This window comes from Bos mutus, chromosome 18, assembly GCF_027580195.1.
Source record: "Bos mutus isolate GX-2022 chromosome 18, NWIPB_WYAK_1.1, whole genome shotgun sequence".
NCBI classification, from domain to species: Eukaryota; Metazoa; Chordata; class Mammalia; order Artiodactyla; family Bovidae; genus Bos; species Bos mutus.
In genome coordinates this window covers 61041815-61059264 of record NC_091634.1, presented here as the reverse complement: position 1 = coordinate 61059264, position 17450 = coordinate 61041815, and the positions used below count along the sequence as shown (strand labels likewise).

The 17450-nt window shown below is 48.0% G+C and overlaps 1 protein-coding gene and 1 non-coding gene across 10 annotated transcripts in view; both read right to left on the bottom strand.

Moving 5' to 3' along the window:
• IL34 (interleukin 34) overlaps positions 1–16819 on the bottom strand; it is a 60113-nt gene extending 43294 nt beyond the window's left edge. For 4 of the 9 annotated variants that reach the window (XM_070388753.1, XM_005894330.3, XM_014477784.2 and 1 more), the window contains exon 1: positions 16655–16819. The gene's annotated coding sequence lies outside the window, so the exon portion shown is untranslated. Of the gene's footprint in view, positions 1–205; positions 278–4658; positions 4842–16654 lie in introns of all 9 variants that reach the window. The other 5 variants (XM_070388749.1, XM_070388751.1, XM_070388755.1 and 2 more) reach the window with 2 other exon arrangements.
• Positions 2978–3081, bottom strand: LOC138991910 (U6 spliceosomal RNA). The gene has a single exon (XR_011467805.1). It is a non-coding gene; the product is annotated as a U6 spliceosomal RNA (small nuclear RNA).
• Positions 16820–17450: the final 631 nt, after the last annotated feature.

The window sequence follows — 17450 nt, the reverse complement described above, 5'->3', positions numbered from 1 at the left end:
CCTCCCTCTCCCCATGCCTGGGCACAGAACCTGGTCTCCTTGAGGGACAAGGCCCCTGATACTCCAGAGGCACCAATTCCCACGTCCTACTCTAATCTCACAGGCAGTACCAGGAATGAAGGGTTGGTTTCACATTTGAAAATCAAGCGTTGTGAATTCTGCCCCCACCACCATTAGCAAACTAAAAAGAAAAACCAATGATTACCTTAGCAGATGCCGTAGATTTTGTCCCTCTGACAAAATCCAGCATTCCACTCCCGACGAATCTCTCAGCAAACTATGAAGAGAAGGGAATTTTCTCAAGCTGCAAAAGGGCGTCTATGAGAAACTTATATGATGAACGACTGAATGCTCTGTCCCTAAAACTGAGAACAAGATGAGCTAATAACAGAGCTCAGCAAGGTTGCAGGACCCAAGTGAAGTGAAGTGAAACTCGCTCAGTCATGTCCGACTCTTTGTGACCCCATGGATATTCAGTCCATGGAATTCTCCAGGCCAGAATACTGGAGTGGGTGGCTGTTCCCTCCTCCAGGGGATCTTCCCAACCCAGGGATCGAACCCAGGTCTGCGGCATTGCAGGAGGATTCTTTACCAGCTGAGCCACCAGGGAAGCCTGCAGGACACAATCTACATACAAAAATCCACTGAATTTCTATTTACGCATACCAAAAGCTAGAAACAATCTCAATGTTCATCAGCAGGTGAATGGATAAACGATTATGGTAGATCACACAATGGAATACTACTCAGCTATGAGAAGAATGAACTACTGAGGCACCCAACAGCGTGAGTGACTGAATCTGAAAACAATTATGCTGAAAGAAACCAAACCACCCAGAAGAAAGAGGATGAACTGTGTCATTCCATGTACTTAAAACTCAAGAAAATCCAAACTAATCCACAGGGACGGAAAGCAGACAGTAGTTTACTGGGGAGAGAGGAATTTAAAAGGGCACAAGGAAATTTAGGCAGTGGCTGGTATAGGCATTATTTGGCTTACTGCGTGCATGATCAAGAAGTAGGGAAAACCATTAAGCTGTTAAGTGAAAGTGTTAGTTGTTCTGACTCTTTGTGACCCCACGGACTGTAGCCTGCCAGGCTCCTTTGTCCATGTAATTCTCCAGTCAAGAATACTAGAGTGGGTTGCCATTCCCTTCACCAGGAAATCTTTCTGACCCAGGGATCGAACATGGTCTCCTGGATTGCAGATGAATTCTCTACCATCTGAGCCACCAGGGAAGAACTGGGTCATTCAGGTATGACCTAAATCAAATCCCTTATGTTATGGAGGTGACAAACAGATTCAAAGGATTAGATCTGGTAGACAGAGCACCTGAAGAACCATGGACGGAGGTTGGTAACATTGTATAGGAGGCAGTGACCAAAACCATCTCAAAGAAAAAGAAATGCAAGAAGGCAAAATGGTTGTCTGAGGAGGCTTTACAAACAGCTGAGGAAAGAAGAGAAGTGAGGGAGAAAGGGAAAGATATACCCAACTGAATGCAGAATTCCAGAGAATAACAAGGAGAGATAAGAAGGCCGTCTTAAATGAAGAGTGCAAAGAAATAGAGGAAAACAATAGAACACAAAGGACTAGAGATCTCTCTAAGAAAACTGGAGATATCAGGGAATATTTCATGCAAGGATAGGCAAGATAAAGGACAGAAACAGTAAGGACCTAACAGAAGCAGAAGAGATTAAGAAGAGGTGGCAAGAATACACAGAAGAGCTCCACAAAAGTAGTCTTAATGACCTGGATAGCCAGGATGGTGTGGTCACTCACTTAGAGACAGACATCCTGGAGTGTCAAGTCAAGTGGGGCTTAGGAAGCATCACTATGAACAAAGCTAGTGGAGGTGATGGAATTCCAGCTGAGCTATTTCAAATCCTAAAAGATGATGCTGTTAAAGTGCTGCACTCAACATGCCAGCAAATTTGGAAAACTCAGCAGTGGCCACAGGACTGGAAAACGTCAGTTTTCATACCAATCCCAAAGGGCAATGCCAAAAAATGTTCAAAGTTACCATACAATTGTGCTCATTTCACAAGCTAGTAAGGTTATGCTCAAAATCCTTCAAGCTAGGGCTTCAGCAGTACATGAACAAAGAATTTCCAGATGTACAAGCTGGGTTTGGAAAAGGCAGAGGAACCAGAGATCAAATTGCCAACATTCACTGGATCACAGAGAAAGTAAGGGGATTCCAGAAAAACATCTACTTCTGCTTCATTGACTATGCTAAAGCCTTTGACTGTGTGGATCACAACAAAATGGAAAATTCTGAAAGAGATGAGAATATACCAGACCACCCTACCTGTCTCCTGAGAAACCTGTATGCAGGTCAAGAAGCAACAGTTAGACCCAGACATGGAACAACTGACTGTTCAAAATTAGGAAAGGAGTACGTCAAGGCTATATATTGTCACCCTACTTTTTTAACTTATATGCAGAGTAGATCATGCAAAATGCCAGGCTAGATGAATCATAAGCTGGAATCAAGATTGCCAGGAGAAACATCAACAACATCAGATATGCAGATGATACCACTCTAATGGCAGAAAGTGATGAGGAACTAAAGAGCCTCTTGATGAGAGTGAGAGAGGAGAGTGAAAAAGCTGGCTGAAAACTCAGCATTCAAAAAACTAAGATCATGGCATCCAGTCCCATCAATTCAGGGCAAATTAAATGGAAAAAAGTGGAAACAGTGACAGATTTTATTTTCTTGCACTCCAAAATCACTGTGGACAGTGAATGCAGCCATGAAATTAAAGGACGCTTGCTGCTTGGAAAGAAAGCTATTTGACAAACCCAGACAGTGTACTAAAAAGCATAGACATCACTTTGTTGACAAAGGTCTGGAAGAGTCAAAGCTATGGTTTTTCCAGTAGTCATGTACAGATGTTGAGAGTTGGACCATAAAGAAGGCTGAGCGCCAAAGAATTGATGCTTTTGAATTGTGGTGCTGAAGAAGACATTTTTTTTCATATGGATCACTTCATGAATTTGCATATCATCCTTGCACAGGGGCCATGCTAATCTCTGCACTGTTCCAATTTTAGTATATGTGCTGCTGAAGTAAGCAAGAAGACTCTTGAGAGTCCCCAGGACTGCAAGGAGATCAAACCAGTCAGTCCTAAAGGAAATTAACCCTGTATATTCATTGGAAGGACTGACGCTGAATCTCAAGCTCCAACACTTTGGCTACCTGATGCAAAAAGCCAACTCATTGGAAAAGATCCTAACGCTGGGAAAGACTGAAGGCAAAAGGGGAAGTGGGAGGCAGAGAATGAGATGATTAGATACCATCACTGACTCAATGAACATGAATCTGAGCAAACTCCAGGAGACAGTGAAGGACAGGGGGGCCTGGCGTGCTGTAGTCCACGGGTTTGAAAAGAGTGGGACACAACTTAATGACCAAACAACAAATGCATAATCAAAATTTAGCAAGTTGTGCACTTTCGTGCAGTTTATTGCATGTCAATTTTACCACAATAAACTCATTCTTTAAAAATTTCATATATATTGAGGGATATAGAACAGGAAAATCTAGAGCTAGAAAGTATAATAGAGGTTACCAGGGGATGGAGAGAGGGAGAAAGGAAGAGCTGTTTAATGTGTACAGAGTTTCTGTTTGAGATAATGAAAAAGCTATAAATAGTGATAATGGTTATGCAACATTGTAAATGTGCTTAATATCAATGAGCCACACACTTAAAAATGTTTAAAATGGTAGTTTTTACGGATGGTCTGGCAGTCCAGTAGTTAAGACTTTGACTTCCAATTCGGGATTGAGAGGGGGGAATACTAAAATCCTACAGGCCAGAAACCAGAACATAAACAAGAGAGGCAATACTGTGACAAATTCAATAAAGACTTTAAAAATCATCCACATAAAAAAAAAACTCTTTTTAAAAATGGTACATTTTATGGTGTGTGTGTGTGTGTGTGTGTATTAGTCGCTCGGTCATGTCTGACTCTTTATGACCCCATGGATTGTATAGCCCACCAGGCTCCTCTTTCCATGATTTCTCCAGATAAGAATACTGGAGTGGGAAGCCATTCCCTTCTCTAGGGGATCTTTCCCGACTCAGGAGTCAAACCTGGGTCTCCTGCCTTGCAGGTAGATTCTTTACCATCTGAGCCACCAAGGAAGCCCTATGTTATGTATATTTTACCACAATTTAAAAAAGCAAAAACTAAAAAAATATTGTACATGTGCATTTTCGGAGAAAGAGGAGGGTTGTCTGCTTTTCTCAGCCTAAGGCGGAGAAAAGACAACTGTCTCCTCTCACAGGACAAGACTCTCATGATCCTTTCTTTGCTCCATGGAGCCACGATCACCAAGGGGTCAGGCTCTCATCCCTGGAGTCCACCCCTCCCCTCACATGATGATTGACTGGCCTCAATGCCTTTGCACTTGCTGTTCCCTGAGCATAAAGCCCTTCCCCCATCCCCTGCCAGCCTAATTCTCTCTCCTCCCATCTCCCCTTCCCCTCACCCACACCCTCCCAGACACTTTCACGTGCTGCCCTGGACCCACAGAAGATCCAGTTTGCTCCAGCTGCTCCCTTTCCAAGGCAGCTGTCTCTCTGTACGCCTTCCATCCCCACCCCGTAACACGCACACCCCAGCCCCGCAGTGCCCCTCTTCCTTTGACCTGATCACAGGGTCCTGAGCCAGGTGGGAGGTCACTGTCTCTGTTCTAGTTGGGAGGTCCTCAAAGTCTCACACTTCTTCTAACTCTGTCTCCTGACTTCTCAATTCTGGTTAGGCGCAGCATAGCCAATTGACTGCCAGGAGAGGCTGAGCCAGTCCCTTCTTTACCAATTCAGGAATGTCCCTAGTGGAGAACAATGGAGAAAACAGAAATCTGGGTGAACAGAGCAGCTTTGTTTTTCATTTTTTGGCTCATCACAGAGGATGGACTGTGGGGACTCGGGCAGGCTGAGCATGGTGCCAGGGAGCCTGGCTTTGGCTTCTTACTAATTTGGGACCTAGAGAGCAAATCAGTTCCTTTCTATAGGCCTCACTTCACCCATCTGAAAAATGCAGTTTGAGAAACTCCTGTTTGAACTGAGTCGGGAAGGAGTGGTGGAAGGGAAATGGGGGTGTTTGCAGAGGTCCCCGCTATGGGGAGTGTATTGGTCACACAAGGCACAACTTCCCGCAAAGGTCTGGCCTCACACTTGTTGAGTTTGGGTTCAAGCCTTGCTCTAATAAGACCATTGGCAGGAACACAGGCCCTGGCGCACAGGCTCTGTTCTGGCTCATCATCAAACTTGCTTTGTTACACCTTCCAAGGGCAATGGGGCCTGTGTTTCATAATAGCTATCATAGCTGTAATTAAACAACTATGCATTAGTAGTTTTGAATCTCCCACCCCTCTGGAACATAAGCCCCACTGAATTCTTAGCTCAGTGCCTACCATGAGGAGAATTCAATCACCGTGTTAATTAATGCAGAGAGACCCACAAAGGAGGCCTCGTCTGTCTTTTTAACAGGCATCAGTATCGCAGCTAAGGTAGAATCAGAGGCAGTGCCCTGTTCCCAAGCCACTTGGAACCGAGAGGTCGAGAGGTCGAGAGGTCGGGGGCCAGGAGTAATCAGTCGCCAACCTCCCCCCACCCCGCCCTCATCACACACATAAGTCTGACCCAGGACCCTCCCTGGTTCCACCACGACCCCTACTCTTGCCTATGCCCCCTGAAACTTAGAGGGGTCAGAGTTAAATTCTGCTCTACATGCGTTCCTGACCCAAGCCTCTCCCACGTGCCGGGGACTGGCACACGAAGACAAAAAGCTGCACGCCCAGCTGGCAGGGAGGTCAGATCACCTTGGCAGATGGCAAGGGGGAAGGAGGCGCGGAGGACGCAGGCTGGGAGGGGCAGGGCTTCAAAACCCGCCTAACAGGCGAGAAACTGCTCAAGGAAAGGGCGGTTCTTCAAGATCTTCCAGAAACGTCTGTGGGCCAGGCGGGGCCCTCTCTCCACGGCACAGAGGTGGGCACCCTCGGGTTCCACCCCCACCCCCACGCCCCTCCCCCGTCTTTCCCTCAGCGCGCCTCCAACCCCAGCCGGCCTCGAGCCTGGGCAGAGGTAAGGCGGGAGCCAGCCGGAGCCTTCGGAGCGAGCGTGGCCTTGGTGTTAGACTTCCAGCTTCCAAAACCGTAAGCGACAAAACGTCGAGGGCGTGTGACGCGTCCGACTTGACGTCAGGTGCCCAGCTTTATGTCGGGTGCTCCGTCTTTCCCCCGTGTGCCCTGGGTTTACGTCACGTGCCCTGGCTTTCTGTCAGGTGCAGAGTCTTTCCGTCACGTTCCCTGGGTTCACGTCACGTGTCCGGCTTCACGTCACGTGCCCTGGCTTTCTCAGGTGCCAAGGCTTTCGTCAGGTGCCCTGCCTTTCCGTCACGTTCCCAGCTTTATGTCACGTGCCCTGGCTTTCCGTCACGTTCCCGGCTGTATGTCACGTGCCTTGCTTTCACGTGTCTGGCTTTGCGTTAGTTGCCGACACCTGTCTTTCCACATCTTTTCCATGCTCACAGCAATACATGAGGGTGTATACACACATAGAACTGACGTTTGCTTATTTGTGTAAATAAAGTAAGATCACCAGATCCATATAACTTGCTTTCTTCTCCGTTGGCACAGAGGGCATATCTGCAAGTCCGCAATCTAATTTTTTATCCCATGGAGGCAAGCACTCACAGATACCCTCTTTCATAAACAGAGTCAGAGCAGACAGAGTGAAGGCTGGGTATTGTAGATATTTTCAATTGCACCAAAATCTTTTTATTTTCCTTCTCTTTCTTCATCTGCAGCCCTACACAAGCAACCCTGATGGGAAGCCTTCACTACCTTCTTCATGCTCCTGTGTGTTTATACAGAAATTCACAGGCAAATACAAGTGTGGGGTTTGGGGTCAAGTTTGGCTTTATTTGGAGTCACTTTGCCAAAAGGGGATCATATTAACACCCATCTCCATTTCTTACTTTTCTCACTCAAGAATAAAATCCTTAAGGGAAATCCCTCCAAATCTTTTTTGCAGTTTTTTTTTTATTGTGGTAAAATATACATAACGTAAAATTTAGCATACAGTTCAAGAGTGCTAAATATTTCCATGTTATTGTACAATCTCCAGGACTCTTCATGTTGCAAAAGGGAAACTCTGTATCCATTCAGCAACTCCCTTTCCTCCTGCCTCCTCCGCACTGGCCACATCCTGCCCACCAGCATTCTACTTTCTTTCTCTATGAATTTTCCAGCCGGGAGTAGTTTTTATGCTCACTTCCTGGCCTAGAGACTCTAGGATCACATGAGTAATGTAAATTTAATCCCAAATCCAAAAGAGGGCAGATGTGATTATACATTTCTAACAGGAGGCCTTCCTTGTCTCCAACCAGACCCAGTCCAGGTTAGAAAAGCTTCTTCCTCTGCCTTAGTGGCTGAATTTTTTCTGGCCTTACTTCACTTAAAAGAGGCTTAAACCCTTGAGAGTTTCAGCTGTATGTGGGGATCTCATTTCTACCTCCCTTCTTCATGTAGGCTCAAAACTTTGGCCCTAGTCTCTGTGGCTATTCCAGTCTACTTCCCTGGATTATCCAGACCAGTGAAGGGCCCTCAGGGAAGGCAGAGCAGCCTTGCTCCCTCCCAACTTCCTTTACGGTCTTGTCCAGAGGCCATCCATGCAGCTCAGCTATGCATAAAAAAATGTGCTGATTGTTTTGTATCCTGAATTTCTGGATCTTTTTGTAGTTTCCTTGAAAAACTATCAAATCTTACATCTCATTGAAAAGGAGCCTCACTTACACTTCTTTTTCCTTATGTTGGTTTTAGCTATAACCTTACATGGCCTTTTTCTTTATTTCTCTAATGAAACTAGAGCTCTGGTGATCAGCAGGCAACAGCCAGGTGCTCAGAGGAAACTAACAGAAAGAGGGAAAAGAGTCAGAGCTCCCAGGCAGCGCTGGGGATGGCCCGGGAGACGGTGCTCCCTCTGCTTCAGGGGTATTTGGGGCCCGTAAAATCTGGGTTGATAATGTAGGCAGTGTCCGTGAGAAGCTACCTCAGGGGCTGAAAGGGCTACCTCAGCTTGAATAAAAAGACTAAAAGGACAGTGATGATAAGCAGCAACATAATAAGAGCTAATGTGAATCATTTAATGTCATTTAATCTCCTTTCCACCACTACACATGCACATCAATACCAGAGTTAGAAATTCTCCTCCTTTTTTTTTTTTTGGCTGTGCTTTGCGACCTGCAGGATCTTAGCTCCCTGACCAGGGACTGAACCCGCACCCTCAGCAGTGAGAGTGCAGAGTCCTAACCACTGGACCTCCAGGGAATTCTCTCACCCTCACTTGAAAGATGAGGAAACCAAAGCTCAGAAAGTTTTACAAGCTACCAAAACTCACACAGCTAACAAATGGGACAGCAAGTATTAAATTTGAATATGTCTACCCCAAAGCCCTTGCTGATAATGCCACATTAGAGGGCAGTCTGAAGGCAAAAGAAGACCACACTCTCCCACCCAGCAGTTTTATGCAGCTAGAATGTGACTGTGAAGCTAAGGGAGGCCCAGCATATGAGATGAAACCCCAAAGAATCTGAAGCTGGAGGGGTAACCTGCTGCTGCTAAGTCGATTCAGTCTCGTCCGACTCTGTGCGACCCCATAGATGGCAGCCCACCAGGCTCCCCCGTCCCTGGGATTCTCCAGGCAATAACACTGGAGTGGGTTGCCATTTCCTTCTCCAATGCATGAAAGTGAAAATTGAAAGTGAAGTTGCTCAGTTGTGTCCGACTCTTAGCGACCCCATGGACTGCAGCCCACCAGGCTCCTCTACCCATGGGATTTTCCAGGCAAGAGTACTGGAGTGGGGTGCCATTGCCTTCTCCTGAGCACCCTGCAACTTCAGAGAGGGACCCAGAGGTTGCCTCTGGGAATCAGCCTCTGAAGTAGCATATGCACAGAGGATAGGAATATGAAAAGAAGGAATAGCTGAATCAACTCGGAGTTATCGGAAAAGCTTCTGGGCTCAGTCGGGTGCCCTCCCGTCCTTTTCTGGTATCCCCCACTTCTCCCAGCGTCTGTCATCTCCCCCAGCATCCTCTCTTCACCCAGTTTCCCTTCACCTTTCCTAGACTCCCCGCATTTCTCCCAGAAGCTTTATCAGCAGGTCCATTCCAGAAACATTCTCACATCAACCAGTAACACCTCATCTCCTTAAGTCTAATGCACAATGGTTATAAAATGCACCAAAATTATATGTGACACTGTGAAAGAGGAAAAAAAAACTGTCAGTTAAATTGTGATTTGCCGTTTATCCTGATTTCAGAAGAGATGTTAAAATGCAGGGAGTGGGAGAAAGGTGTGTTTTAGAATCAATGGAATATGGTAACACTAAGAGCCTTATTGAGCATCTTGCTATCTTACCTGAGAGTTACAGACCATTTCCATATGCAGTGTCTTGTTGTTAATGGCTGGTAAGCAGGCACTGTATGCCCAGAACCACCATAGGCTCTTGGGTATCCAGTTCTTTGCTCTTATGGAAATCACAGGCTAGTTGGTGATCTTGGGAGGCAGGCCCAGAGAACATGTACAGAATGATTCAAGGCTAGTCTGTATGGTGTGGACAGTAAATGTAATAAGTGCTTGAAAAAGGGTGGATCAAATTCGGCCAAAGTGATCCAAGTAGGCTTCATGGCGGGGAGAAGGAGACTCAAGCCAGAGGATGAAGATGGAAAACGGGGACAAGAGACGTTACTGAGGAGGGAGAAGTGGGGATAAAGGGAGCACGGAATGGAGATGAGGCTACAGGGCAAGTGCTCGGGACAGCAGAGAAGGTCCTTTGTCCAGAGCTGAGGAGCAGCATCGGGGTGTCACGGGAGTGCACTCTGGACAGGCAGGACAACGCCAGACTACAGAAGGCCTTCAGTGCCACGCACCTCTCGGTGTGCCAGGCATCACAGAACCAGCACAGGTTGTGAGCAGGGGAGTAACCTGGTGAACACACTCAGGGAACACTTGTGCAAGATGAGCTAGAGGCAGAAGCCAGGACAGCAACCGTTCCTCTAAGCCCCGTGATGAAGGAAGGTGACCTCTGAGAGGTCTTTAATGGAGGTTCACATGCCTGAAAGGGCCTGGGGAACAGTTCTTGCAGGAGGTCTAAGCCATGCCTTGAGGGAAAGGACTCCCAGACTCTTTACAGAATTGTTCCTACAGGGCCTGGGCCAACTGGGTATTTGCCTGCTATATTCCCAGGAGGTACAGCTATATGAAGAACCATCCCCTACTCAGTAACACTGGTACCACTTATTAGATGCAAGGGCTGGAGAACACATTGCCTATATTTGTACAGATTGTCAGTCACCATGTAAGTGGGTCTTACCTGGTGGTCCAGTGGCTCTGTGATCCCAACGCGGGGGCCAGGGTTCGATCCCTGGCCAGGGAACTAGATCCCATGTACAACAACTAAGAGTTTGCATGCCGCAACTAAGATCCAGCACAGCCAAATAAATATTTTTTTTAAATCACCATATAGGGAGTTCCCTGGTGGTTCATAGGTTGGGAATCCGCCTGGTAATGCAGAAGACATGGGTCCGACCCCTGGTACAGGAAGATCCCACGTGCCACAGAGCAACCAAGCCTGTGCGTGGCAACCACTGAGCTCATGTGCTCAGCAAACCTGTGAGCCTCAGCTTAGAGTAGTCTCTGCTTGCCACAATCAGAGAAAGCCCACACACAGCAATCAAGAGCCGGCAGAGCCAAAAATAAATAAACCTGTAAGTGTGTAACGCCAGAGTGAACCCTAATGGAGACTATGAATTTTAGTAATGTATTCAGTCAGTTCGGTTCAGTTCAGTCGCTCAGTTGTGTCTGACTCTTTGCAATCCCATGAATCACAGCACGCCAGGCCTCCCTGTCCATCACCAACTCCTGGAGTTCACTCAAACTCACGTCCATCGAGTCGGTGATGCCATCCAGCCATCTCATCGTCTGTCGTCCCCTTCTCCTCCTGCCCGCAATCCCTCCAATCCCTCCCAGTATAATAATAATGTATTAATGATAATTCATCAACTGTACCAAACATCACATTAATAACCCATATTAGTAACGTGCAGCACTGTGTATCTGTGGTGGCTATGTGGAGCTCTCTACACTTTCGCCTCAACTGTTCTGTAAATTAAAACCGTCCTTAAAAAAAAACACCAATTATTACTGAAAACTGAAAAAGTATACAGTGAAAATGATTCATCCAATGTTATGGATTTTGCCAGCAGAGAGCAGATAGTTTAAGTCCCAGATTCTAAACCAGCCTCAGCTTCCTCCTCTGGGGTTAACAGTCACGCTTCATAGGCTCACAGGTTCCGGAACACCATCGCTGATTATGTTGCCTATGTGACTTCCGTGGACAGGGAGAAGAGGAGTCTTCTCTGGGCTGAGAGGCAGACCAGGGCAAGCAAGACCGGGAGGCACCTTGTCATCCAAGAAAGGTTTCCCAGCTGCGGGAGGACATTGGAAAGTACCTGGCCCCAGCCCAGCCTCTTCTGGGCCAGCTGGTCTGCTGGCCTCTGTGCCTAACTCACTTCACTGGGGCCCGGGACAGAGCCTCCAAGGAGGCCAGCAGGAGGGCTCCACAGCCTGACACCAGTGCAGGGCGGGGAAGGGGCCTGCAGAGCAAGGAGGACCAGAAGGTTCACCGCCCTGCCCTGGCATACCCTCTCCTCTGTGAGGCCCTGGGAAGCCCCAGATCACCTTCTTCATCCATGAAACAGCACTTCCCGGGCCCGCTCCCAGGGTGGCAGTGAGGGGCCAGGAGGCAGTGGGGGAGAAATCTTGAGGGTACATTACGCAGCCAAACAGCAAGTGGCACTGTTTCTACCACTGTCAGATCAGCTACCAGTGTGAAGCCTCCAAGACCCCAAGGGGAGAGAGAAAGACCTGATTTCTAAACACATGAATTCACCTCTCCAAGCCTCAGTCACCTCATCTGTAATATGGGAGAATCCCGGGCTCTGTATGGATTGGGTGAATAGTGACCAACTGGCATGGAGATGCCTTTATCTTTATTTAAAAAAAAATTTTGGCCACGTGTAAAATCTTAGTTCCCCAACCAGGGATCGAAGACTGGTTGGGGAACCAGTCTGCAGTAGGAGCACGGAGACTTACCCACTGAGCCCCAGGGAAGTCCAGAGATGTCTTTACATGGTAGCTGCCTGCACCTTCATAAGGTGTCAAGGCCAGCCCCACGAACTGGGTCATTCTGTAAGGCCACCACCCCAGCCAGGGCTCCCTCTATAACTCTGAGGACACAGGAGGCCATGGTACTGCCACTTTTAGGGATGGCATCTATTGACTTGTGGGTGCTAAGCCTGGGAACTTGGACAAATTGAATCATGCAGACTAGGTCTTGGCACCCAAAGAGCTGCATTGGAAAAAACACAGTTGCAAAAGAAGACAGAATGAACTCACTCAACAGCTATGGGAAAGACTTGGAACCTTGAAGAGAATTGTCAAGCCGGGTCCTGTTTACCAGAAGGCGAAGGGGGATGTTGAGTGACCAGGAGCCTGGCTCTCAATTCAGGCCAGTGTTGTCTGCCAAGGGTTAACCTTGAACCCTGGAGCCAAGCAGGTGGGGCCTGGCTCCGTAGAGAAACCAGATGGAGGGAGTGGGGCAGCTGCTAGATCCCTGCCTCGTGAGACTGTCAGCACCCAGGGAGACTGCCACTGGGGCAGGGGAGCAGGGAGCAGCCAGCTTGCAGAGGCAGAGGGCTAGCGCCAGGCTGCTTGTGTTCTAACTCCAGCTCTGTGGCCTACTGGCTGACCTTGGGCGGGAGACTTAAGCCTGGGAACTGGCAGCAGGGCCTCAGCTCCCAGCTGTAAAATGGAGACGATAGTAGCACCCACCATCTGGGCTTGTAAGGATCTCAAATCAAGCCGGTTCAGCATTTAACACAGTCTCTACCCAGAATGGCAGCAGATGTCATTACTGTTATTTAGGGGAAGGCTGGCAGCATGCCTTCCCCCTGCCTGCCCCCTTCCTCTGACTTGGGTCCCATCTTTACACAGGCTTGGACTGGATCACATCACAGAGGCACAGAGCCTAGGAAACCCTCTGGCCCTACCCTTGCCTCATGCAAGAGTCTCATCTGCAACTTGCCCAAACTCTCCTTACATGCCTCTACTAACGGGGAGCTCAGTACTCCATAAGACAGCCCATTCCACATTCAAACGGCTCTGATCACAAGTTCTCCAGGTGGATCTAAAATCTCCTCCCTTTCAAACTGTCCCTTAGTGGGAGTGATTTTTTTTTTTTGGCCAGGGACTTTCCAGCATCTGGAACCTACTCATCCCACAAATGCCAGGAGCCCTCTGGGCAGGGCCTCAGTCATTCCTTCAGGAAGTCTCCCCTGAACCTCATCCTGAACATCTCATGCAGAACAGCACAGGCGCTCCCCACAGGGACACACGAATCTTCTCCAGTGCTGGGTCTGTGAGGCAAAAAGTCTTGGATGTGTCCAGAACCTGACATTAATAATAATTCAGTTCACTTGCTTTATTCAATTCTTAATCCCTATGAGGCATATACTACTTATCCCCCCACACCAAGTTTTAAACAGTAGTGATATACACATAGCAGCAAATCTTAACCATTTCTAACTGTCCATGTCAGTGGTATTAAGTACATTTACTTTGTTGTGCAACCATCACCACCGTCTGTCTCTAGAAGTCTTTCATCTTCCAAAACTGAAACTCTAAACCCACTGAATGATAACTTCCCCATTCCTTCCTTCCCCGGCTCCTGGCCACTGCTGTTCTCCTTACTGCTTCTACACATTCGACTCCTCTTAGTTACCTCCCATAAGGGCGATCGTACAGAATCTGTCTTTCTTTGTCTAGCTTATCTTGCTTAATATCCTCAAGGTTCACCCATGTCATAGCATGCTCCAAATTCCCTTCCTTCAGGGGAAGATTGAGGAGGCCTGTAGGTGATAAAGCTTGGATGTGGTGAGAGAATCCTGAGCCAGAACGTGGGCATTCTCATGCTACAAGAGACCAGAGGCACCCAGCAAGCTTGACGAGCAGGGCCTGACCTTTCTGAGCAGCTGGCCACAGTAGCAAGTCCACATCTCTTTGGCCTTTTAGACTTATCGCCCTGACCTCAGCCTTGCTCACTGTAGCTACATCCCCACTCATCCACCTCTTCACCCACTTAAGATGGCCCCAAACGGGAAGTCCTGGCTGGTTCTCCAGGCGTGGCTATTGAGCCTTCCTGGCTGAGATGCACAGACAGAACTCTTGGCAGCTGCTGGGAAGCTCTGGAGTACATTACCAGGATGACCGCAACCCTGTTCCGGGGTACACTACCCCCCAGTTGTGGGACACGGCTGTCAGACAAAAGTGTGCAGGGTAGCCAGAGCCCAGAAGCTCCAGGATTCTCACAGAGGCCGCCGTTCTCAGAATGCTGTGGCGCCTCTCTGGGTCACAGGGTCAGACTGTCCACTTCGGATAGGATGCCTCTTCCTCCCAAGACCAAGGCTGGGTCCTGGACAGCTACCATGGACAGACAGTGTTACAGGGGTGGGGGGGTGTGGCCTCCAGAGACACTTTGCAGACCCCCAGAAGGAAGGAGCTGGAGGAAACCTGAGTACCTTAACTCTCACTGGAGGCCGGAGAGAAGACCCGTGGCAGAGCTGGAGCAGAGCCCCAGAGCCCTGGGCCCAACTTGCAAGCCAGGCTCCCCCACGCCAGCTTATCTTGTCCTCCTTCCTCTCCATCTCTGCCTCACAGATTATTCTTCCCTTTCAAGCGGGGTATCTTGCAGGGCCCAGGCAGCCACTGTCTCCTCTGTCCCTTGGGATGGGCTGTATACCTGTACCAAGAGCAGGGATCCTGTGTTATACATCTCTCCCAAGCGTCCAGCACCATGAATGATGAGTGTTTGTTGACTGACAATGAATGTGAGTCTTCTGCCTATCTTTCATGGCTAATTCTGGTACTTTCCCAAAGGCTTTGGAACATGGTCTTGACCTTCCACAGTAATGGGCCACTAAGTGCCAGCCGCTTGAGCTCTATAATTTCATGTAATTCTCTAGCGCAGGTATTAACATTCCTGTTTTACAGATAAGGAAACTGACACTCAGAGGAGTCCATTGACCAGGAATTGGTATGGCCAGGATTAGAACCCAGCCTGGGAACATTTCTCCGTGCCTTGATGTGGCCTCCCAGGGATCTACCAGGGTGGAGGGCAAAGGTGGGTCGACAGGCTTTGGAGGAGCCCTCCACTCTGTCCAGTGATCCCTGAGACCTGCCCTCTGAGAAGGGTGGCTAAGAGATGGGACTGGTGGCATTCAGATCTGATGGCTGGTGGCCGAGAGTCTGGGTGACCTTCAGAAAGAGGCTGATTTGAACTGCTGGTTCCCCAGTGGCCAGTTCACCAGCCTTAGCATGGATTGGGGCAAAGTTAAACAAGCAAAAAACATCTCTAACAGGAAGCTGAATTAGAAGCGGGGAAGAGGTCAAAAAGATGCCCCTGAGGTGACTGTCTCAATTCTGCCTTGTGTCTAAAACGGCCCAGAGGAAGCCCTGGGTTTGAAAGAGCCTTCCAGGGTTCTTATTAGGCACCAACACTGTTTTACAAATACTCTCTCTGCCTTTCCTGTTCCGCTAAGGAGTTTTAAAGTCTGTATTCTACATGTGAACTAACTGAAGTCATTAGGTAAGGGTTCAAGGTCAGGCAGCTATTCATATAAGCCCAGGCTCTCCTGCCTTCAAAGGCCAAGTCTTAACCACTGTGCTAAACTGCCTCCAGCCCACTTCCTGAAAAATTTAGGGAAAACAAGTTCCCCACCCACTCCCTCATGCCATCACAGTCCTGAAAATCTTATGAATGAGCTGACCCCATGTGTAACATGAGCTGAGCTACAAAAATGTTCTTGTCCTTTATCCCAAGTATTTATTCTGGATGGAGAATAAAATCCAAGGAGAGATTAAAAGAAAAAAAAAATCTAAAAGAAGTTATTTCCACAGAGTTGTCCATAAAAGTCGAATTATTAATCACGAAACACGTGGAAGCAATCTGAACCTCAGAACTAAGGGACAAAGGATGCATATCCTGGCGGACACCACTCGGACTTAAAAATCAGTTAGTTGGTTTCCATGCAAAGTGCAAAAGCAGAACATTTCATTTTAATTTCAGAATACTGTTGCAACAAAACCATCTGAAGGAAGAAGGCTAACTTATGCCATTTTATTTTTTCCTTTCCTTTAGAGAATTTTAAGTCAATTTCTGATAAGGTAATTCATGTCCATAACTCACGCACACAATACATTAAGATCTAAAAACCAAAGCAATATCCGGTGTAAGAGCCCTCAGTAACCCATGACAACCATTTAAGAATGTGGGTTTGTTGATTTACAAAACTCAGAAGGGAATGCGTAGAGAAGTAAGTTGCTTTATAGCTATTTGGAGCTGCTTTTTTCCTGCAAGGCTGATGAAAGCAAAGGTTTAAAAAAGAAATGCAGAGCAGAGAATTCACACCATTTTTCTAAGACGTAATTCAGAGCTTCTTGCTGGGACTGTTTTTCAAGTCTAGCTCAAATCCCTCTTGCTGTGATCTGTGAAGGAAGCAGAGAAAATCAACCACTTTCTTACCTGTTCAGTACCAAGATACAGTCTTCTAGGGCTTCACTGGCAGCTTTAAGGGGCTTCAGGGCTTGGAACAGGTACCAAGGGCAGGGGGCAGTGGGTGCCAGGTGGGAAAGGCTGTGGCTTCCCCCAGTGCACATTCCAAGCTTCCCGACTGATGGGAAGGGCGGGGAAAGCAGGCCACTGCAACTGATTCAGAAACTGGAGCCAGCAAGGGCGGGGCAGGGCCACGTGGCCCCAGCCTGCCTCGGAGAGTGGAGTAGGAGGGGGCCACAAGCCCAGAGGATCAGCCAGGAACTCTTCTGACCAAGTGCGCCAGGCAAGTTAACGGTGGAAGTCCCCAGACCAAGTCTTGGCTCCTAGGCAGGATGGGCTGTTTTAGGGGGCTATGCCAACTCCTCTCCCTAGCACATTTATTCCGACAAGAACCCTTCCACAAAACTTAACCGTAGTGATGTAGTACTGTCTGGACTGCACGTGTACACAGGGGAACAAACATCAGAGGAAGAAAAGGCCTTTGATAAATATCATCAGTGTTGAGGACCAATCAATACCCAGCCTACAGATGGAGACATGAGCCCAGAGAGAGGAAGTATCTAAACCAAGATCACACAGCCAGAGGGCTTCCTTCTTTCCATGTCTCTGGGCCTGTCCTGGTGTAATGCGTGGTGTGGCACAGTGTCTGTGGGAGTTCCTGGTGACACAACAGATGCTCAAGCCCATCTCCAAGGACAAGGAGCACTCTCACTTTGCCTGGGTCAGAATGAGAGCTGAGAACGGTTCTGCCAGCAGTTCTGTGGCC